Raw genomic sequence first — 23,177 nt, 5'->3', positions numbered from 1 at the left:
CTTAATTGACCTTCATCTTTTCAAAATTATTTGGATTCAAGTGTGCATGAGTTATCTTGGGCATCGCTTTAAGTGTCATAGCACACTTGTCCAATTGATAGGCAACTTTGATTGGCCGCATGTCAAAGTGACCATCTGGCGTTTTGTATCCAGATTTTTTGAAGCCATTCCTCATACATTTGACCTAATGCGGAAAGTGTGACAGAAAGAAAAGGCATCTGCCATCTCAAGTAGGGTGTTGTACTGATGGTGTGACAGCTGCAGCCGTGCCATGTATACCAAATTGATGCCACATCGCTCGGTTCCAGGATGCCCTGTCGCAGGTGACATAATTAACCTTAAGCCCTACTTTTTCTGATAATACAACCGCTTCCAAAATAATCTTGGACAACAAATGGGCCTTCCCGTTCCCTCTAGACGCAAAAACGGCTAATATTTGGCGCCAGGACCTGGCCAAAGGCTGAAACATTACAACCATACCATGGTCACACGGCACGGTCTTTTCGTGGTCAGGAGTGAACACACCAAGGTCCACAAAGCTATCTATTTTCCCAGTGCCTTGTGCCACTCCGAAGTTTTCGGCGAGTTTGATCTCATCTATTATAAGACCGCCATGGCACTGAAACTCATCCATTTTATCGGTTTTGTTTGCAATTCCTGAGAGAACAGTGGAGTTAAAACCGAAGCTGCTCTCATATTTCTATATAAACTTTCTGAGACAAGTGCGGCTGGGAAGTGTAAGAATTTTTTCCCTGCGTACATGTTCATACAGCCTTGGGTTCTTAATACGCATAATGACACATTCAAGAACCCACTCAGAGCTGTAGCGCATGCCCTTTGGTGATTTACGGTTTGCAGCTCCAAATATTGAAGGATGGCAGCTTTCTGTTTCGGAGGAAGGTGATAGATCTTTTTCAGAAGTGCCGCTTCCTCAATCTTCTCATTTTCGTCTTTCATTTACGAAATTACCTCATCTAACGCTTTCATTTTGGCCTTCAAGCGCCGCACTGCTTGAGTTTTCACTTTGACCTTTCTAGAAACATTTGTTTCTGATTTAGTTTTCTTTCTCCGGCATCTTTGATTGACCAGGATCCTTCGGAGATATTTGCAGGCTACACATCGCTCAATTGAGGTTCCGGTGCACTTCATGTTTAAATTCTCCCATTCCACACTGTCAACTTAGAGCTGGAACACGCGAATGGGAACTCTTCAAGAAATCGTGCCCCTAAACATATATGCATACTATCAACGGCCTGGAGAATCGAAGGTGGTTCGCCAGGCTCGTCTATGACAAGTTTAACTCCACGCACAAACACATCATGCACCACCGTGTCGTCTGTTACAGTAAACAACACAAACTTCTTGGCACACAGGACACTCATGTCAGGTCCGGGTGTGCACACACTCTATGCGACCTTCAATGGCACGCCACTGAACACGTGCTTTCCCCAGCTGTCTGACGGAAGAGCAATGTCCTTGTGATTGAACAGAAGTCGAGGCTCATCCGACTCCTCACCTGGCAGCAACTGCAGCACCTGGCTCATCTGTTGTCGCTTTTCTTAAATATGTGGGCACTGCCTCTCCTTATGATTTCTTTTCCTGGGAACGGGTTTTGCTAGGTAAGAAGGCACATTCGGAAAAATAGTAGGAACAGCGCCAGGCAGAAGGACAGGCCTCATTCTCTCAAGGCGCACAGTTTTGCCTTCAGTGGTACGCTTGAAGTGTCGAGACATGAACTGTATGTCAAAGTGAAGCTCGCAGACTGCTGCGTTGCGCTGAAGAGGCCTGTCTGCTCTTGGAACGTTGCGCTGCCATTGCTGAAATACGTCCTCTTCTTTAGGCACACCAAACAACAACTTATCCTTGCATGAATTGTACCCGCTTCTGTAGCCGGGTACAAAACAATGACTTTGTCGTCGGCTCATCGTGTATTTTCAAGGCAGAATTCTCACGAAAAAAAAATGCACAAAGTCTGCACCACGCACGCAGTCGATGATACAAGCATGTGTTTCATGCGGCGACCTGACGTTTAAGCAGGTGAGCACGCCACTTAGCGGAAACATCACCAAGCAGCTTCAGCGCTTCCCATACGCGCCGCTTGGGGGTGATCACACTTCAAGTATTCTAGGCACTGTAGCGCGGTCGGCGCAAAATGCAGACAGTATTGCCAGGTCGGACGAGGCGGCGTAGCCCAAAGCTAGAGAAATCGTAGCCCAAATGTAGCCAAGCGCAAAAAATAGCACAAAAAATTGTAGCCAGATTAGCCATTTTTATTTGCAGTTTAATTTGTACATACATTTTTACATTCAATTACGCCAATCCTTTTACAATTCGTCGTAACAAAATGTCCACGAGAAAGCCGAGAGAACTTTCAGAAACTTGGAAAATGGCATGTCGTGAACATAGCTTGGGCTTAGGTATTTGAAGTTTTCTAACAACTCCAAGTTCTTGGGAAGTCCTTACGAGGGATTTTACACACGCCACTATATATGCGCGACAGCGGTCTAACATGCTGTCCTTTTCAGAATCCGCCGGTGAGCTCTTGTGAAAATAGTCCAAAAACACACTACCAAAAGCACACGCACGTGGATGAAGCAAGTGCCCTTCCAAATCAGCCCTTGGAGACGCGTGCTCGTGAAGTACTGTCTTCGACAGCATTGACCGTACAAGGAAGTCCAAGTCTTCGAAGAGTTTAGCCGGGTCCGGATTCTCTGACTGAAACAGCTTGTTGACCCTTTCGAACTCCATGACTATCGGCTGAACGAAAAGCATGTAGAGGTAGTTCCTTTCATCCTGAAACATTTCATGCAACATCTGTGCTGTATAGCACCTCTCTGTCGAATGAGCTATCTGGAAGTGCAATTTCAGCTCGTTCCACTGCTCAAGGATGTGACTCACAGAGGCCGCGACACTCAACCACCTTGTGTTGGACATGTTGACAAGCTTGAGGGGGTTACTATCATTAATTGAGGCATAAATCAATCGATACTGCTCCTGTCTCTTAGGCGAGCACGAAAACCAGCTGTAGCTTTCACACACAAGAAACTCTATTCGACGGTACAGCACTAGTCGCCTCACTGCAAGCCAAGTGCAATGAGTGGCATGTGCACTTAGCAAGGATTAAACGAGGGTTCTCTGCCTTCATCAGCGAATACAGCGAATGATGCCTAGCGCACATTACACTGGCACCATCTGTACCAATACCAACACACTGTGAAATGCTCAACTTGCAAGAGTTCAGAAAGGATTTGAGCACCAGAAAGATACCATTCGCATATGCATCGGTTATGGGAACAAGCCTCAAAAATTGTGTGGCCAAATTGTCACTTTTGTGAGAAAAGTATCGCACAACAATACCCAGCTTCTTAGTGCAAGATTTGTCAGTGCTTTCGTCCACAATAAGAGAATATTGCCCTTGTCCAATGTCCTCAACCAGCATGTTGAGGAATGTGGGACCTAGCACCTTGGAAACCAGAGCGCTGCATTTTGTACGTCCTAGTGTCAGCCCGCCTGCTACACTAGAGTCCTGGAATGCGTTTTTCACGACTGAAGTCAAATGGTCAGCAGTGCACAAAGAACTGTGCGCTGCTATGTGAGCCGCAAGGCGCAGCTCTGCAAGCTTCATCTTGGTTGTCGTCAGCTTTGATGGTCCAGGCTTGAACAACGAGTCAATGGTTGTACTCACTACCACCTCCTTTGCCGCTTTCATGTTATCTATGTGCTTCTGCCTTGTCATGTGCACTTTAAGGTTTTGCATGTGTGGCCTCAGCTTGCACTTGCAGTCTTTTTTCAGTAAGCCATCTCAGAGGTGTCGTTGCTTAAATGTGCACTTGATGGTGCAACCCAGTCTATAAAACAAAAAAGTAACGTTTAGTACAACGTATGCTGTTCACCTAACATAGACCCTGATCTTATACAGTATGTCCCAGTTAAATCAGACCAACACTGTTTCTTGGAACCGCGCTGCGCGAACTTGTGAATTTCCTCTTATTATTGATTCCCTCGTTACTGAAAATGAATTACCAAACATCTAAATGCTTGCACAATTACCAAGGACCGCATGTCAAATTGTGAATAACATTTGAAAGTATCATGTTCAGTTGTTTCTAGCTGGCTACACATCTTTCCTACTTACTTTTTCCGCATTTCAATGCTGTGGCAGATAACCAAAATAACGGGCGCACCGAGTGCAAGCCCGCGCCTCTCGCGCGCACAAGAGCAGCACCGGGCTTCAAAGAACTTCGTCCGTGACCTCCACTACCTCCACGTACGCCCGTCGCGCGCCCGCGGCGTGATCGCGGACGCAACGCGTCGCCCTTAGGCGCACGGCTGACAATACAGCGTTGTGCGGATGCTTGTTCGTAGCAGCAACGAACGTTTAAATCGCTGTCTTGCCACTTCATCACCGTCGCCATATAGTACACCGAGAATAATCAGTCTTTTTACGCCTTTCGAGAGCGCTGCCGTCATCATCATCATAAAAACTTTATTGTAAGACTGAGGAGTTTGGAGCACGCAGGCTCCCGGGCCCCCGCACGACCCCACTGCACTCAAGCGTTTGTGCTGCTTCGCTCCATAACGCTGGCAGCCCGATCAGTAGCCATGGTCTGCACGACCGGGTCTCCAGAGCGCAGCAGGGTCTCCCAGTCCTCCCAGGTCTTCAGGTGCTCGAGGCTCCGCGTGGGAGGATCCGCCGGGCAATGAGAAAGGAGGTGGAGAGCAGAAGCGCGAGGTTCGGGACAGAGATTACAGGCTGATGTGAGGAAAAGTGGGTGATAGTGAGAAAGAGTCAGAGGAGATGGGAGAGTGTGAGTTTGTAATAGGCGCCAAAGGGTTGCTTGTCGATTGCTAAGGGATTTGTGCGGTGCGGGGTACAGCTGACGCGCCGCCTTGGAGGCATTCATCAGCTCGTTGAAAGTGTGCGCGCGCTCCTTCGTGAATCCCGGATCGGAGGCCGCAAGAGCCTGGTTTAAAGAACCTCGAGCTAAGAGGTTGGCGGCCTCTAGTTGGGACGGGACAGACATCCTGGTGGTGTCTGATACGGCGGCAGTTGTAGCACGCCTCCATTTTTGGTCGATGAGGAAAGCAAGTGTGAATACCCGCCCAAAAGCGGACAGCCTTTGGCAGGGGGCCGGTGGCGAAAGTGATAATAATGGATCGCTTTTTCCCGAAGGGCCGAGCGTCAATAATTGGTAGTTCAGGATTGAAGGGAACAAGTCCTTTCAGGATTTCACCGTGCGACTCACCACTGTGGGCCATGTGAATGACGCCCCTCACGGCATCATCGGGCGGAGCGAGGTATGCGGTGACATCAGTTGCGCTCGTGTCGATGCGGATTGACGTTATTTGGGCATAAGCTCGAGCTCGAGCCTCCTCTGGAGTGCTGATCGTCAAGGTATTGTTTGTTGGATGCAGCCGCACCTGGTCCTGAGCGAGCGCTTCCTGCAGGTGGATTTTCGTCGCATCACAGATTGCTGCGAAGAGCGTTCGAGGGTTCTCCTTGGTTACGTCCAAACCGCCGCGTGGTCGGACTACGATCTTGAAGTCTCCCCGCGGGAGTTGCGGGAGAGGCGCGTGTCGCGTACAGAGCGGGCGCTGCGCAGCAGGCGGCGCCGCAGCTCGGGATATCTCGGTGGTTGAACGGCCGTCGTCGCCCTTGGGTTCCGTTTGGGGAGAGTGAGTGGCAGTCGCCGGGCGGTACTGTTTGCGGAGACGCAGGACAGTGTCCCATTCCCCGTTTAGGGCTTCGGCGGGGTCGATGTCAGTGCCGTTTACTTGGTATTCCATGGCTGGGTGGGCTGTGGGGGTCACGGACGCTAGGCCTAAGACAGGCGTAGCCTCGGCGTGCACCAGGGAGACGGAGAAAAGGCCGAAAAATCTGACCCGGGCGGGATAGTGACACCTAGGTGGGCTCAAAATGGGCGGCTCACCTTCCCAGATACGATGGTGGCGATGTTGAGAGCCTCAAGTCGAAATGACCGGTCGCTGTGGACTTCGAAGGAGGAGCCCACACACAGCGCGTCCGCTCGCAGCGATACCGAAACCACCCTCCGCGCTGCCGTCGCGCGCTCACTTCGCATCCTTGTTCGCCATCTGCGCCATGGCGTTGGAAAGCGGAAAACTTAAGACGTTGCGAACTCCATACAATTGGGCCTGATGCTTTCGAATATGATGCACAACCTGAACATGAGATCTTAGGCAATTGCGCGAGTAATTAATAATGTCATTTTCTCGAATTAAGCACAGAATATGGTAACCGAAAAATTGTCGCAAGACACCACTTTGTCTCATCGTCCGTTCCTTTTTCCAATTAACTTGGCCCAGTTTTGCTAGGACACACTCTATGTAGTTTACATTTGCATCAACCTAGCCGCCACCTTAGGTCTCTAGCACGCCAGGAATATGCGTTAAAAAAAAAAAGTGAGACGACCGATGCCACTCACTGTCTGAATTTCTGTAAGCGAAGCTTTAAAGGATTACTGCGCAAAACGCCACCACGAGTGTAAGAAGCGCGCAGTCGTTTTCGGCAACGAGCAGGTTCCGAACGTAACTCGCCCGAAATGGTAAAAGCCGCAACGGCGCACAAACAGCAAAAGTAAACGACAATTTGATGACAGTGGTAATCCTGCGAAAACCGGTTACTTTCAAAAAGCAAACTGTTCAAGTGCTATAATAATTATTGCTGGGGTTTTACGTGTCAAAACCCCGGTATGATTGTGAGGCTTTCCGGAGTGGGGGACTCCGGATTAATTTTGACCACCTGGGGTTGTTTAACATGTGCCTAAATCTAGTACACGGGTGTTCCTGCATTTCGCCTCAATCGAAATCTGGCCGCCGTAACCGGGGATCGAACCTACGTCCTCGAGCCAGCAGCGCGACAACTCACCTGCTAAGCTAACACGGTGGGTGATGTCATGTGGAGCGGCGGACTGATGTCATCGTTGCAAACATGTTTCGGTATTAGAACAGTGAGTACCGGCATTGTGATGTTACGGGTGAACCAGCTATATGTAAAAACACCAGGACCCACATTTGAGCTCGGGGTCTTGCTCCCATTCTTGTTTATGCTTTCTTTTATGCATACTTGGCCCACTTCCCCATGGTTCGATTCTCTTCTGCGAGGAAGATCCGATCTTCAGTCCAACCTATCGAGATGAATCTCAAATGCCGGCCAACGCTCGCTCCCCAATACTGGCAGAAAACGACACTTCGTGGAGCGGGCTAAGCTGGGGGCGCCGGACCGGCGCGGCGGCGGGCGCGCGCGGAGGCAGTCGATGTGAGGCAGTTGTGAGGATGGGGTGGCGGGGGAGCGTAGTTGAGTGGAGGGGCAGTTTTGCTTGCCCGCGCGCTTATGGATGGCGCTAATGGAGCTGTGCACGGGCCGCAATTCTGAGCCCGCGCCCGGCCTGGGCCCTACACTACCACAGGCGGCCCGGCCCGGCCCGACGCTAAAGAAGCCTGAGTTCGCCCGGCCCGCCAGGCCGGGTTAAGGCCCGGGCCGGACCCGGCCCGACCTGCAATAAAGCGACGCCGACACAAAAAGAAACAATATCAGGAAGATCAGTTTATTTACATGACCTTATAACGTTGAACTCTTGCATTCCATATGACAAAATCGTGAATACCCAGGTGAAAATATCCCAAGTAGTCCCACTTGATTCCCAACTGGTCCCCATTGAACTGGCTTATGGTGAAATTCCCAGTTGGTTGTGGTCCCAGCTGGAACCAGTTCAGCTGGGACCAGTTGGTATTGGTACCAGCCCCCACTGGAACCAGTTCAGCTGGGACCAGTTGGTAGTGGTCCCAGCCCCCACTGGGACCAGCTGGAACCAGTGGGCACTATTATTGGCAGCAGCCCCATACGTTCAAGGTGCCCATTGGCACACTTGCATTCAGAGCTGCTGCTAAACAAGGGCAATTAGGCCACTTCATTGATAAAATTCATTTGTTGACATCCTACAGATCGAGCTTTTCTTTCGATTGCGCTAGTCGCTTGTGCAATTTTCTCACGCCTTGAGTTTTTTCGGACAGTAGTTTTGTTACTGAGGCCACAGTTGCAGTGGTGTCTTCACCTTTCAGCTGGCCCCAGTAGCGGACTGTGGCTGCAAAAAAAGAAAAAGAAAAAAGAAAGAAAAGAAAAAAAAAGCACAGCAGTGCATAAAGTTGAATAATGTTAGCAAAATGTCAAGAAAACTAAGCATTTGATAGACAAAACCAAAATCTAGACACATGATATGCCATTACAGACATTTCAAGGTTACAGCAATCTATATATAAAAAGCAACCATTTCCATTATGCCTGTCACAACGTTCACTTTTTTAGGGGTAAGTGGCTGCTTTGGCAGCTCCCCAGCTGCTCTTTGCTTTGGTGCAGCAATGCCACTCACGCTCATGTTGACAGGCCAACTGTGCCCCATATCGCTTGAGCTGTATCCTTGCATACAAGCGCTGGTTTTTTGTTGTTCAAAACTTTTGCTGCTTGGGTTGCTGAAATGATCACGCCTTCTGCCAGATGAAACTGAAAGGAACAAGAAACATCCATACTCATATTATTCGAAAAGAAGGATCTCCCTAATGAATTGTGCAACCAGCTATCTTATCTAAATTTCTCCAGTTATGTAATTTTTAGAGCACTGAGAGAACAGAAATAAAAATTCTGAAAGGAAGGATGTGAAATGCAGCTGGGTTGCGCGTGCTTTCATTGACTGAAAAAGGAAAGCAGGGTTTGCTCATCAGAAATTATGTTCTTCAACATGCCCACCAACCTTCAGTTTCAGTGACTAAAAAACTAATTGTGTGCGCGCGCTGCATCAGGATATATATATATATACAGATGCAGCGCGCGCACACGATTGTTATTCGAAGTTATTGTGCAAAAACAACAAGTTGTACATTGATGAAGGGTTAAGGCAAGCGCTTCCGGGTGCGCGTCTTCGGAGCTTTGTGAAGCCTCGTCCTGAGAATGCCACAAAACACCCGATCGTCCCCTTGATTGGGTGCCGACAGCGGCGAGTTGAAAAAGTTCACCCGTTTCTAAGGTGCTGCTTAAAGAAAACAGTGGCCTTTCTAGCACAGGCAATGGCGACGTGTGCTTCCTGTAGACTTCGGTCAACTACCAGTCTTCAAGCAATACCACTTCCCATTGGAAAAGCCACCATACGCCGTCGCTTGGCTAATTTGTATGTGTGGCAAAGGCGACTCCGCGTGCGCCGTACCCAGACTTCGCTTCCCAAACGCTTCCCTTCTCAGGCTTTTTACTGGGAGGCGCCTTTTACTGGGAGGCGCCTGCAAGCGGCGGCTTTTCCACAGCGTCGGTACTTGGTAGAACCGAAAACGCATTCCGAGCCTCCGCTAGCTTTCGTTGGCCTTTTGCTAGCGTTTGTACTTTTCTACCGTCCCTGTAGATTCCATTTTTGATGAATAAATACATTGCACTTCCTACTGTACCTACATGCGACACGACAAGCATACTTTCGCATAAGGTACGCAGTCGAGATCGGGGAGCCCGACCGGTCCTTCCGAGACATAGAAAACCTGGCCCGGACCCGGCCCAAGCCCGAGTGGGAGAATCTCCAAATGGGCCTGAGCCCGGCCCGAGCCCGTGCACAGCTCTAGGCGCTAATACCTCTGCTACTGATGCAGCGAAGCGAGGAGTTCCCGAAGCCGGCTTTAAGTGCATCAAAGATCAAAGCGACCTGCTCCGCCAACGGCGCAGGGTGGGAAAAAGGAGGCTTTTCGCGCAAGCACACACGCACAGCCGCGCTGCCTGCCCAAACTCCTAAAGCATAGCCTTCAAGACCTGTTGCTACTGGATGAAAGCCACCTCTAAAGCATGGATTAGGGCGCCACTTACAGCCCAAACAAAGCCAAGCCGCAGATTTTCAGTAGCCCAAATATAGCCACATAGCCAACTCGCCGAAGTCGACACCAAAGCATTTTTTCTGTAGCCCATTACGACTTTGAGGTGGTCCCGTAGCGCTCGTCACCCGTTTCGTAACAGAGCGTTGGTAGCGAAGACTCAGAGTCAGGCGTCGGTGAGAATAACAAAAGGGCCTTTAAACACTATATACAGGTCATTATACAGGACAAGATCGGATCGGCACGGGGGCCGAGAGCTAACAGCAAACGCGACTCTTCCCGCACGGCGACGTCCAGTGAGGCTCCAACGCGTGACACATCTCACTCCGCTCGAGAGCGGCACTCGGCTCCCGTTGGGTCGATGGATCCGGTTCTCCAGGCGGCGGCGTCGGGGCTTATAAAGCCTCGAGAACCGATTGTTACTCAAACGGCCCAATGCAAAGCCAGCACTCGACGGTCGTCCGAGAGGTCAAACCAGTGACCGCGCTGGCCACCCGCTTCAATGTTGCCGTGCGCGGTGATCTCCAGGGAAAAGGAAATACGGCGCCGGGCTGTCTAGCACTTTGTTGCACGTTTGGACATGTCGCTTGCCGATGCTTCTCCTCAGGACTCCGCTGCCTGACGGCTCAGCATCTTGACTTGTCAAGGGAGAGTTTAGGGCGCTGTGCCTTTCGGCGCAGCCCCGGGTTTGTCCAAAGGGCGTTCGCAGGATAAATTCTGTATCTTGTAGATTCGGAATCCGGGCTGGTTGTACGGGCACAACAGCATCCCCGCCATCAGATAAGGCGCCGGGAAGACAAGCTGCCTCCACGTGGCTCGAATGCCAGGCGCGCACGTCCGCCAGGCTCGTCCAAGTGCACGTCCAGTGTCCGGATGCCAGGTAACTTCACGTGCCCAGGTCCCACTCGCCAGGATAGGAGCTCTGTTCACCGCGTTGTCGCCAAGGCACCTCGACCAGCTCCGCTCGGGTCGTTCCTAAGCCCTTGCTCCTCGCCACTGGTCCCGGTTGGTCGATCTGCAGCTTGCAAAACCGACAGGCAAAAGGCAACGCCCAACACGAACAAGTGCCCTCTGTCTCCCGTCAAACACCAGACAAGGCCATAATCCAAATCGACCTAACTAAATTGCTAGCCCCCCCCCCCCCCTGTTTGCTCCCGCTGCAACAAGAGGCAGGTGTACGATCTGGTACACAAGGCTCAAACAACCATTCTTCAAATTAACAGCACACCAAAATACCATGAACAATTAATAATCAACAATAATAATGAAAATTAGAATGGTCCCCTTGAAATCACTTGGACCGAAAACATACTACTGAGGAAACAAATGAGGTCCTTCAAAAAAATTTTTTTTTCGGTGATATTTTCGAGGAATCAGAAGCTGCTTATATTTGCGACCCTGCTTATCCGTGTAGCGGCGGTACAATAAGCCAGATTCCTCGTAAAATGAAACCCTCTTTTTTTTCACTCCCCGTTTGACGCTCTTCATCAGATCGGCTATTGAACAGTCTTCCTGTTGCTCGCGAATCAGTGTCCCTTTCAACTGCAGCCAACTCCTGCCAGCTGGCGGAAACCGGAGCGAGTGTGGAGCCCGCGTCGCCTAACTGCGGCGTCGCGTCCATATCGCGGCTAGCACCGCACGTGTCACTCCCACTCACTTTCAGGACACGCTCGCCCAGGCCAGCCTCCGAGTTCTGCCTCTCCCGTGCCTGCTCGCCACACAAGTTACCTTGATCGGTCCGTGTGCCGCACCGCTGTTCGCTCACCGACTCAAAGTCAAGTTCCTTCGACAGCTGACGCGCTTTGGATCGCGTGAGGGCCATGTACGCCACGTCGGCAAAGAATGACTTGCCCTGATCCTTCAGCAGCTGCTCCGAGCTATTTGAGAAGAGGTAGGGAAAGTGCTCCGGGAGGGCGGCAGACACTGCGGCTTCTGTGTTAAGTTTCCCAAACTCTCCTTCAATGATAACCGTTGCGATCGGTAAACAGACACTCTCCTCCTGGGCCACTTGCCGTATCCTAGCGCACTCTCCCGTAAAATCACTCGAGCAGACGAAAGACGGGTGGACAACGTCGATAGTTGCTGCAGAGTCCCGAAGTGCTCGGCACTTCTGACCGTTTACCTTAATTTCCTGCATATATGGCTCCAGTAGTCGTATGTTTTTGTGAGTTTCCTGTATTGTTGCAAAAGCAATTTTCTCTTGGCAGTTCGCAGCGATGTGCCCTTGCTTCCTGCAATTGTAGCAGGTTAACGGTTTCCGTTTTTCAAAAGAACGCGTCGTATCGTTTCGCTGTTTGGGACCATCTTTATCATTCTGAGATGCATTCTGTCCTTCTCTTACAGTTTCTTTGGTAAGGGACTCGTCTTCCCGAAACTCGCGACGCGTGATTTGCTTCCGTTCGTCGGGCTTCCCGGAAAACCCATCTCTCATATCTGCTTTTTCTACGCGCACTGCCTTGCTGTGCAAGCTGCGGCGGGTGTAATACTCTTCCGCTAACTCTGCTGCCTTGTTTAGCTTAATCTCCTTTAGCCTATCTTGCAGCCAGAGCCTGACATCCTCATCAATGCAACGGTAGAACTGTTCCAACGCGATGCATTCGACGATTTTGTCGCGGTCGTCGTAAACCTCTTCGCCCTTCAGCCATTCCACCAGGTCGGCTTTTAGACGAAACGCGAAGTCAACATTCGGCTCCCCGCCCTTTTTTGCATACCGGAACCTCTGCCGGAAGGCTTCGGGCGACAATTTGTACTTCCGCAGTAGCGCTTCCTTCACATCACTGTAGCTCTCAAACGCCTCTTTCGATAAGCAAGTTATCACGTCTGATGCCTCCCCAGGAAGCAAGGCTAACAGATTCTGTGCCCAGAGGGATCGCTCAATGCTATTCCGTTCGCACACGTGCTCAAATTTCACGAGGTATTTGGCCATATCCTCTCCGACGACAAAGGGTGGAAGTTGATCGCGTATTCTTGGGCCCTTAGAAGTGAGACTAGGCGCCGGCGAGCTATTTCGGGTCTCCAACTCTTTCATTTTAAGCTCATGCTCACGACGCTCCTTCTCTTTTCTTTCCTCCTCGCAACGTTTCTTCTCCCTCATTTCCTCCTCGCGACGTTCCTTTTCTGCCTGCCGCTCCCGACGTTCATTGATATCCGCCCAGGCCTCTTCGGCTTCCTCAACCGTTACGTCCCCAGTCCTCATGACCTCAAGGATCGCGTTCTTTCTTTTGGTTGAGCCCAACTCAATGCCCAACTCCTCACAAATTTGGAGAAGTTCTTTGACCTTGTACTTCTCCATCGTTCATACTGTCCTCCTGCTGTTTACCCTTTTTGAATATACCTGCCGTACGCTACTATAATGCTACTAGTAAGACATCCGCAAGTATTTCACACACTGCCCTGTTTACCCCCTCAGCATCCCCTGGTTTTCAAAACACTCTCACTAGGCTCGAAACACACAAGGTTAACACAATGCAACACCAAATCCTTCCCTAAGCTACTATAACCTGTGTCAGAGAAAGTCTGGTGTTTGAGGTAAACTTCAGGCACGCACCGCGCCGAGGTAGCCGATGCCGGTCAATCCCGTAGCTGCCATCCACTATTACGACTTTGAGGTGGTCCCGTAGCGCTCGTCACCCGTTTCATGACAGAGCGTTGGTAGCGAAGACTCCGAGTCAGGCGTCGGTGAGAATAACAAAAAGGACTTTATATACTATATACAGGTCATTATACAGGACAAGATCGGATCGGCACGGGGGCCGAGAGCTAACAGCAAACGCAACTGTTCCCGCACGGCGACGTCCGGTGAGACTCCAACGAGTGACACATCTCGCTCCGCTCGAGAGCGGCACTGGGCTCCCGGTGGGTCGGTGGATCCGGTTCTCCAGGCGGCGGCGTCGGGGCTTATAAAGCCCCGAGAACCGATTGTTACTCAAACGGCCCAATACAAAGCCAGCACTCGACGGTCGTCCGAGAGGTCCAACCAGCGACCGCGCTGGCCACCCGCTTCAATGTTGCCGTGCGCGGTGACCTCCAGGGAAAAGGAAATACGCCGCCGGGCTGTCTAGCACTTTGTTGCACGTTTGGACATGTCGCTTGCCGATGCTTCTCCTCAGGACTCCGCTGCCTGACGGCTCAGCATCTTGACTTGTCTAGGGAGAGTTTAGGGCGCTGTGCTTTTCGGCACAGCCCCGGGTTTGTCCAAAGGGTGTTCGCAGGATAAATTCTGCATCTTGTAGATTCGGAATCCGGGCTGGTTGTACGGGCACAAGCCCAATTTGGCTATATATAGCCAAACCTGGCAACACTGAATTATGCAGACGGCTCTATTCGGAGCCGGACGACGTCCAAGCGCATCGGGGGCCGCCGGTCACGTCGGCGGTCGGGAGCCGTCGGACTGTAGAGGGTGGCGCTTCAGCCGACGTAACGTCGCCGTGCCGCGCGCGCGCGCTACGTCGTAGTATATCTGCGCCTTTATACTCGTCGGATCAAGTCTCATAACATTGATAATGACATTGGACGGCGTGTAGATGAGCAAGCGTCACAATGCATTTGCATACTTGGACAACTCCCAAAGAAGTTTCTGTGTGATTTTGTTTTTATCGGGAAGGTGCAGTCGGTGGCGATCCAGAGCTGACAATGCATGTAAGAGGGGTGCGAAGCTGTTCTTTTTATGAGATTCTTGCCCAGCTCCCTATGACCTGCTCAAACTAAGGCTTGCTGATGGCGGTGTGTAGTTTTTATTATTATTGTTATTATTGTGGCATGCCCTTGAACCGCCATGAATCTTGCTGTGTAATGACATTAGAGCAGCATTCACGTCCAAAAGGAAATGCAGCCGATAATTGGGCTGGCTAAGGTTTCCGGCCCGGTGGGAGCTCTTCTCCCCTCCCCCGCTTCCGTTGACGAGTTAGGGGAGGGGTCTAGAGCAACCTTACGCCCCCCTCCCCACAGTGGCGCAGCCAGAAATTTTTTCGTGTGTGGGGAGGGGGTGGGGGGGGGTCCCAATTGACCGTGGAGCTGGAAGGAGCTGGGCCAGTGCCATAGTGGCAAAAATTTTACTGTTAGTAAGCGTTACAAGTGCCCAGCGTTGCCCCCCTTGGCTACTCCGCTACTCCCCCCTACCCACCCGCAATCAACGCAATCGAGCTATCAGAATGTGCATGACTCGCATGCATGATATAACATGAATGACATGCCACGAAGCTGGCATGGATGTCGTGACATCATCATCATCACCCTGTTTTAATGTCCATCACAGGACGAAAGCTTCTCCAGCGATCTCCAATACCCCTTTCTTGTGCTAACTGGTTCCACGTGTCTTCAAATTTTCTCATTCCATCACGCCCACCTTATTCTCTGCCGTCCTCGACTGTGCTTCCCTTCCCTAAGCACCCATTCTGTAACTCGAATAGACGAGCGGTTCTCTCCCTTATGCATTTCGTGGTTTGGCCAGCTCGACTTCTTCCTCTTAATGTCAACCAGAATATCAGCTATCCCCGTTCGCTCTCTAATCCACATCGCTGTCTTCCCGTCCATTATCGTCACGCCTAACATGTTTTCATTGCATCGCTCGTTGCGCGGTCCTCAACGTCTTCCCAAGCTTCTTTGATAACCTCCAAGTTTCGGCCCCATATGTAAGTAACGGTAGAAATCAGTGGTTAGCAGTAAGCTCCATGGACATAATTTAGTAATAGCCTGTGGTAAGCTCTCCAATTAATTTTTTTATTTTTGTTAATTTCCTTTATCAGAGGCCCCTGCGAGTAATTAACCTCAATAAACATATTTCTGCGCAGATTCTAGAGATTGACTGCCGATGATGGCATTTCGTTCTCTCGCCAGGCTGTGGAACATTACTTTTCTCTTCTGCATACAAACCTTCAATGAGACTCTTACACTTTCTTCGCTAAAGACCTCAAACGTTTGTTACAAATAGTCGGCAGCATTGCTGAGTGTGTCAATGTAATCTACAAACCGTAAGTTGGTGAGCTATTTACCGTTAGCCCTCACGCCTAACCATTCCTATTCTAACTGCTTGCACACCTTTAAGTGTTTAGTGATGCCATTGTAAAGATTTTGCCATTGATCGTGCGAAGCCTTTTGCAGATATATGGCTATGCAAAGTCGGCGCGTTAGTGTCATGCATTCGAAATCAATATTCGTGGGAAACTTCATTTTCGACCGCTGTTCGGAGTCAGTGCGCTGCTGCCTAGATGCCCCGATCATTCCAGCTACCTTATTCAAGCGCAGGTATACGCAGCGCGCATTTCATGTATAGCCAATATCAAAGCGTAAACCGCCAATGTTCATTTGTCATATACTGTAAGCTGGTTCACTTACTCCCGTAAAACTATGGTGTAAATTAGAAAGACTGGAGTGCTCCAAGGGTGTTCTCTTATTGAACACTCTTTTCCGTTAAAAAAGGGTGTTTGCAAAGGTGAAAAGAGAAATACGCCCGCATTACGTCCATAAGGGTGTGAACATTTTAAGAGTGTACATAAGGGTTTTTCTGAGCGTGAAAGAATCCCTCATACGCAAAGTGCCTCAAGTGGCCAGTCGCGCGGCAATTCTGCGTGTGTTCGCGGGCTTCTTTCATCTGAACTGAGCGCCGTGGCGGGTGGTGCCGAAAACATCAGCAGGGAAAATAAGCGCTCTTCTTTTGTATAAAACATAAAAAAGGAACAATAACTTGTTTAGAAAGACAGAAAGCTGAGCTAGTTGGTAAGGATTCATTATGCAAAAAAGAGGTGAAACGTGCAGACAGGACAAAAAAGTAGAGGCGTTCGTGTTGTCCACTTCTCTACTCTTGTGTCCTGTCTGCACGCCTCACCTCTTTTTTTGCATAATGAATAACTTGTTGTATTACGTGATACGAATGGCCCGGAGGCGGAATTCTTCCAAGGATAAAACTGCGTTTGTTCATACAGGGGTTTTACTTTGCAGGCCTTCAGATGTGGCGTTCTTTTGTTCTTGTTTGTTTCTTTTTCATTGGTGCGACACGTTCTCCACATTGCCGACTTTGAAGGGACACTAAAAAGAATATGTTTAACTGCATCGTAAATTACGCTTCTTTACCATACCGGAAAAGTTACTGCTACTGCGAGAAGAGCATTGGTAATCAAAAAAAGAAATTCGGCGATTACGGTATTCCCTAATGCAAAATTGGAGCGCAGCTCTTTAGGTGTTTGGAATTCCACCGGTCGCGTTGCTCATTGTCCAGAAAGAAAGCGTGAACGCAGGAACGCGTGGCTCAGGCGAAGTAGCGAATTCGCAGTCGGTCCGAAGCCCACGCCAGTGCTTTGTTTCCGTATACGGTACCGGTGGACGCGCTCGTCGCATGCCTTAGTAATGACGTCATCGGCGACCGCGTGACGGCGCAGGCTGCTATGGCGCCATCTCGTAGCGGGCCGCCGCCGTGGAGCACGTCTCGTGCGGCACTCCGCTTTCCCCCTCACCCTTTCGCCATGCTGTCCTCATCCGCTTTCCTCCTCGCGCTCTCTTCGCTATTGACGTCTTTCATCCTCCACTGCGCTCCGCTTGTTCGTTCTAGTTTCTTTCTGCCGGTTCGCCGACGCTCAACGCAGGAACGGGCGCCTAAGAGCTGCGCTCTAAAATAAATGCAAAATGAAATAATGAGGGATACGCCACTTCGAAGTTCGCGCACCAGCTCGACGCGACGTCATGGATTTTGACGGCTTCTGATCAGGCCTGGTATTTCTTATCGGTAAATATGGACTACGTTTTATTTTGAAGTAGCCAAAGAATGAAGCTGGACAGTTTTGAGAAATTTCACTGTGCCACAATGGCATAAATACGAGAACGTACATTGAAATTCATGACGTCACACTGACGTACAAGAGCGGAGGTTCCCGCGCGAAATTTGAAGAAATGAAAGGTTAACTGATTTTTTTAGATTTTTTTTCTAGTAAGCAACCTACTGCCGGGAAATTACTAGAAATAGAGTTTTTAAGTAGTTTATCAGTCTGAACTGTTTCAGTGTTTCTTTTTAGTGTCCCTTTAACGACTTAGGCTCGCTAAAATACCTACTACCATCTTTACCAGAGTTTATTATGTCCAATCCTTACGACGTCGTTACCTTGATATGACGCGAATTTGACGTCACCAGCTGCCGCTGCGACTGTCAGTACTGCGTCTAAAGAGCATACGCAAACTGAATGTATTGTACGAGTCTGTTGATTTCTTATGATGCTTTGAACAATAAAGTGACCTATATGTACAGTTGGCGTCAAAAGTATGTAGGGTGCGCTATTTCGAAAGAATCCGCAGCCATGAATTTGGACCTGCAGCCTGGACTTGCGCATACTTGATCAACCTAGCGCCGTTCTCCTTTTAGGTGCAAGCAAAAACTGAGCGGGGATCAGACTTTATCGGAATATGCCCGCACCGTAAACCTTTCACGCCGACTTTACGATGCCATATTATGTCTAAGCCTGTTTATATGTCTTACAGCCTGTTTTCAGTGAGACAAATGAAAAAAAAAAAGAAACATTTTATGTGCAATAAGATATGAGGATTCGGCGCTTCTGTTGCAACTGCCAGCTAAAATTCACCAGTATTCTCTTCATATCGTGTCGTAAGAGTTGTACAAGCATAACAAAATCAAGGTCAGCAATGTCACAGATCATTAAACTTTCCCTTGTGTCGCACATTTGCCTGCCCATCTCGTCCTCGAACTGTACAGATGAATGAAGCAGTGTAATGCGCATCGGTACGGCACACAAGCCACATCTCATGAGCAGCGAGTGATGATGTATGTGCCGCAGCCATGTAGTTTTACAGAAGCGCTGGTCTTTCCTCTTCACTTTTGCGAGCAGAGCCGTAGCAGATGGTTGGCTTTGCGAGTGCATGACCATTTCTTGTTCTGCTCTGTTCGCACTTTGAGAACGTGCACTTTTGTGCCTGTACACTGTGCCTAATGTAGTCTGACTTGTTTTGTCTTTGTCTTGACCGTCACAACACTGTGGAGGTTAAAATTGTTATATTGTATGTATGATTTGTTGTGTTCGATATGGTATAACAGGGATAGTGTTAAAAAAATCCGAGAAGTGTCGTCTTGGTGAAAATCATTGATTTGGCACACCCGGTCATGAGTTTACAATTTCGTCACACGCCTAAACATTCAGTAGTTGAAATGCTTGTTATTCATTGTGTTCTAACCAGCTATACATTTAGGATATAAAGATACCCTTAGTTGTGCAAAGTGAATATAACTAATCTTGTGTTAATTTGTTTCGTGCACCAGATGCTAGCCTTATTTTCTTTAGTCTGGTATAAGTTGCTTTGTACATTTATATGCTACATTTGTAAGTTCATGAGCCTGTCAATTTTACCTGTATGTTTGTTTCTTCGTTTTGAAAATGAAGCCTCGCTGAAATAAAGCTTTCGTTGTGTTTTTTTACAACCATGTGTGAGTTTGGTTAATTAAACCACATTTATTTACACCTTGCATGTAGTTAAAAGGTGGCATGACACGCTCCATTCCCTTGAGGATTGGATCTTATCAGGTTGAGAAAGTGTATGACTCCACAGCTGCCTGCAGGGAGAAATGAAGGGTTCATTGAGGAGCCCCTTGATTGGCCTTCCAACAAAGCTTTGAAATGTCATTCGACATTAGAAAATGCCGCATCACGAAACTACTTCTCGGGCTGGAAGTGCATGCGAATGCATTGCTTACGAACGGAGTTATCGGCCATCAAAGATTACTCTTCAACTTCTGCGTGGCGCTTCAACTAAATCACACTTTGCGCGCTCGCGGAAACCGCGAAGAGGTCGGCGCGCGCTGTGCTGCGTCCGCCGTATCTCCCCAGTACGCCACTCTGCTGCGGAATGTTGTTTTTCGTAGATAAAGCAGGTGACTACCACAACTTCCTTCCGGCTTCGGTTGGCGCTTGCGACCTGGATAAACTGGAACGGTTCCCGTGGGTAAATTCCGGCGATGAATCAGTAGCTGCAGGTAATATAAAAACATGATCGCTCATGACATGACGTGGCGCAAATCGGTCAGCTCGAAGGGAAGTCATGTTTCGAAAGCGTGAGAATTGAGAGGCCGAGATCAAAGTAAATGCTTGAGGTCATGGGGATCGAATCACCGTTACATTTCTGCAATTTATCCCCTGTAATGATCTTCGCTTTTTTTTTTTGGGGGGGGGGTATAATATCGCAACTTGCACGGCGTCAAAATGGGACAGTTTCATCCCCTTTGAGGTCAGGCACCGTATTATGTAAGGATTCTTACTATTCCGTTAATTTCTTATCACCCGTCGCTGAGAGTGGCCGATAGCGGTGAAAGCGAAGACGATAACACGTAATTCTAGTGGTTACGAAGGAAGAAACGAAAATGAAAATTTGGACAGAAATCATCTATGGTGACTATCCAACTATGCGAATAGCATTCTTCCGAGACGAAAATAAATTCCGATAAATTTTAAGGGAGAGTCTCTTTTTTAATTGAAGACCACTCCGAATGAGGTTAGGGCCACATTTTTGGAGTGCACATTCTTCGGGATTGACCCACGAGAACGGTTAGATGGCCAGAAAAAACTTGCGCGACAATGCCAAGAATACTATTCGCATTAAATAGGATATATAGTTACCGTTACGTATTTCAACCTCATGGTTGCAGGAGTAAGCAGCGCCAGGTTGTACATTTAAACTTTTCACCTAGCCCTAAAGGAGCGGCTGAAATTGTCGACTTCTTTTATTTTTGCGCTAAGTGAGAGCCCTGAATCTCAAACCACGAAACTTACCAGCTTCGGAGTGCCCTAAATAATTTACTATAATACAGTTTTCTTAGGAATCAGTTTCGTTTTCTGGTTTAGTTTCCGTGTCGTGACGTCACGACGCGGAACATGTTCACGGGGGAGCTATACAACGCGACATTTGGCATTCCCTCCGGCTCGCTCGTTGTTCTGTCGTGCTGCTATTCGTTGCGCGACTCGATGGAGCAGCGCAGCAGCAGGCGACCGAACGAGTGCCGAAACGTCATGGTCAGCTGACCTTGGCCTCCATAACAAAACCTGGCGGCCACTTGGAGAAACCTGGAGAAAGGAGCACTGTTATTCTTAAGTGCAGCCGAATTAATTTGTTCATTCAGAGGAGGAGTAGACTTTAATTAAGAGAAAGAAGGACAGGTCGGCCTGGAGAACGTGTCTAGCCTGCCACTCCTCACTGGGGAAAGAGGAAGTGGGAAAGGTAGGTGGCAGGTGATTATGTTACGGTACAATGAGCTGCTATATACACATTGTCCAATACGCGGATGCGCGCTGTAGACGCAATACAATAATCTTTTCAACACGAAAAGCTATCGCGCAAACACATTTTGCATTGTCTGCACGTTTCACAGGTTCTAGAGGCGATCGTCTAAACCGACTCACGTAGAAAGTTCAAGAGTGACTATGGCACGCTGGGCATGGTCAACCCTTCTCCACGCGCCTAGCATCTTCCGAAAAGGGGCGGGTGTCCAAGCAGTCAGCACTGGACTGAAATGTTCTTCGCACGGCCGCATATTGAGGGCACGCGCAAAGTACCCGAGTTATCGTCTCGGGAGTGTGACAGACGCTACAGTCAGGGTCCCGTGCTTGTCCAATCTTGCGAAGGCATCAGTGAGTGTACGCCACACCGAGCCGCAATCGATGGATGAGTGTTTCCTAATCTCTCCCCAACCGAAGTGGAAGCCGGAATCATAAACCAGCGTCAAGTCTATGGAGGCGTTCTTACTGAGATGCACCACACCGTGTGCGGAGCGGCGTACTATCTTTTTTTTTTTTCAGGCCACTCGCAACGGCAGAACATGGTTGAACTACCTGACTAGCCTTGGACGGTCCTCCTGGCTTCGCCAATTTTAGTGTGTCGGGACAGCCAACAAACACCTGACTATATGCGGTCTTAAAAGTGAAACAGCAATTTATGTACAATGCTAACTCCGCACGGTTAAGCTTCGCCTTTAAGAGTGGAACGCAATAGGATTCAAAGATCCTGGACTGCTTCGCACGCTTCCCGGCGACTGGAGTGTATGTAACCGTAATGTTTACCGGGGAATGCTGACCGCGAACGCTATGCACGAAGGCGGGCTTTGTGGTAGAAACTTACGTGGTCCGCGATGCAGCGGAAGCGGGTGCCAGCTGGAGGTATTGCAAGGAACTGGGCGCGCCGCTCCATGGCCCCCGAGACACCCGCGCGCCAGTTCGCGAAAATGGCGGACGCCGCGACCGGTCTGTGAATTGTAGAAACGCTGGAAAGGGGGTTTCTTTGAGTTTTCTCGTAAGAGAATCATGTTTTCTCGCATAGTCAAATTACAATCCGAGAGCTATCATGTCTGTAGGTTGTGTGCATGTCGTAGTTTACGATTTTTCCACGTACTTTACTTTTCGAAGTTCAGTTAGTTCAGTAAATTCTTTGCGTCACATGGATGGCCTGGGTATGAGTGTTTTCGAAAATCTTTTTGCCGTAATGGCGTTCAGCGCTGGACGCCGACGCGGGGCGCCGAGACCGGATTTTCTGCGACATGGGCTCCTTAACGTTATTGCGTTAATATCTGCTTGAACAGCCGGTTTATGCTCTTCGGCGGGCACAATTTTCGCAAATAATTCGCCATACAATGCATAATTAACAAGAACTAAACATTTTTTTGCTATGACGTATATATGTTTATATTTCAAACGTCAAGACAGCACTCGTATTAGAAGACAACTCCACTTTGTTTGATTCATCGCCAAATTTGACACTCGATCAACTCGAGGCCACAAGGACGAAGCTTAGGGAGATTCATGTATACTGCGCCCATCATTCTCATGCCGACCGAACCTTCGGGCTTGCAGCTCCCGTAGACACTAGCACATCTACTAGTAATTGTAGCGAATTCTATGATGCGCCTCGCCCAGCTTGCAGACGATATGTCGCACGCAGTAAGCCACGTCACAATGGGGTTTGACGTTGTGTCGATATCTATGCCTCTGAATGCGAATTTAGTTGACTGAGTCTTATGATTCATGATGAATATTCATCTCGTAACATGAGTGCTCCTGGAGAATCAAACGAAGCTAAGTTGTCTTAAAAAACGATAGTCTTAACGCTTGAAATATAAGCATGTATCACAATCGCGATAGCAAGGCAAGAAGTTTTTTTAATTATGTGATTTGTGGCTAACTTGTCTCGAATATTGTGTCCGCTAAACCGCATAAACCGTCTGTGCAAGCAGGTCTTGCGTAGATAGCAAAGTGGTTTTATCAAAGTTACTGTATGCTTAACTGTGAAGACCCTGTATAGTTAGTGAAAGATAAAAAGTGGAGCGACAAGTGCCTCTCGAA

The 23,177-nt window shown here is 49.0% G+C and overlaps 1 protein-coding gene across 2 annotated transcripts in view; it reads left to right on the top strand.

The window, feature by feature from the left end:
- The window catches only part of LOC142579865 (KICSTOR complex protein ITFG2-like), a 196,717-nt gene that overhangs the window by 162,596 nt on the left and 10,944 nt on the right, over positions 1-23,177 (top strand). Inside the window, exon 15 of one of the 2 annotated variants that reach the window (XM_075690495.1) lies at positions 15,648-19,273. The exons of the other annotated variant lie outside the window; for it this stretch is intronic. The gene's annotated coding sequence lies outside the window, so the exon portion shown is untranslated. Of the gene's footprint in view, positions 1-15,647; positions 19,274-23,177 lie in introns of those variants that run through there. 2 annotated transcript variants of the gene reach the window in all.

This window comes from Dermacentor variabilis, chromosome 4 (genome assembly GCF_050947875.1).
Source record: "Dermacentor variabilis isolate Ectoservices chromosome 4, ASM5094787v1, whole genome shotgun sequence".
NCBI classification, from domain to species: Eukaryota; Metazoa; Arthropoda; class Arachnida; order Ixodida; family Ixodidae; genus Dermacentor; species Dermacentor variabilis.
The sequence above is the reverse complement of the archived record's forward strand: the minus strand, read 5'-3'. Positions and strand labels throughout refer to the sequence as shown.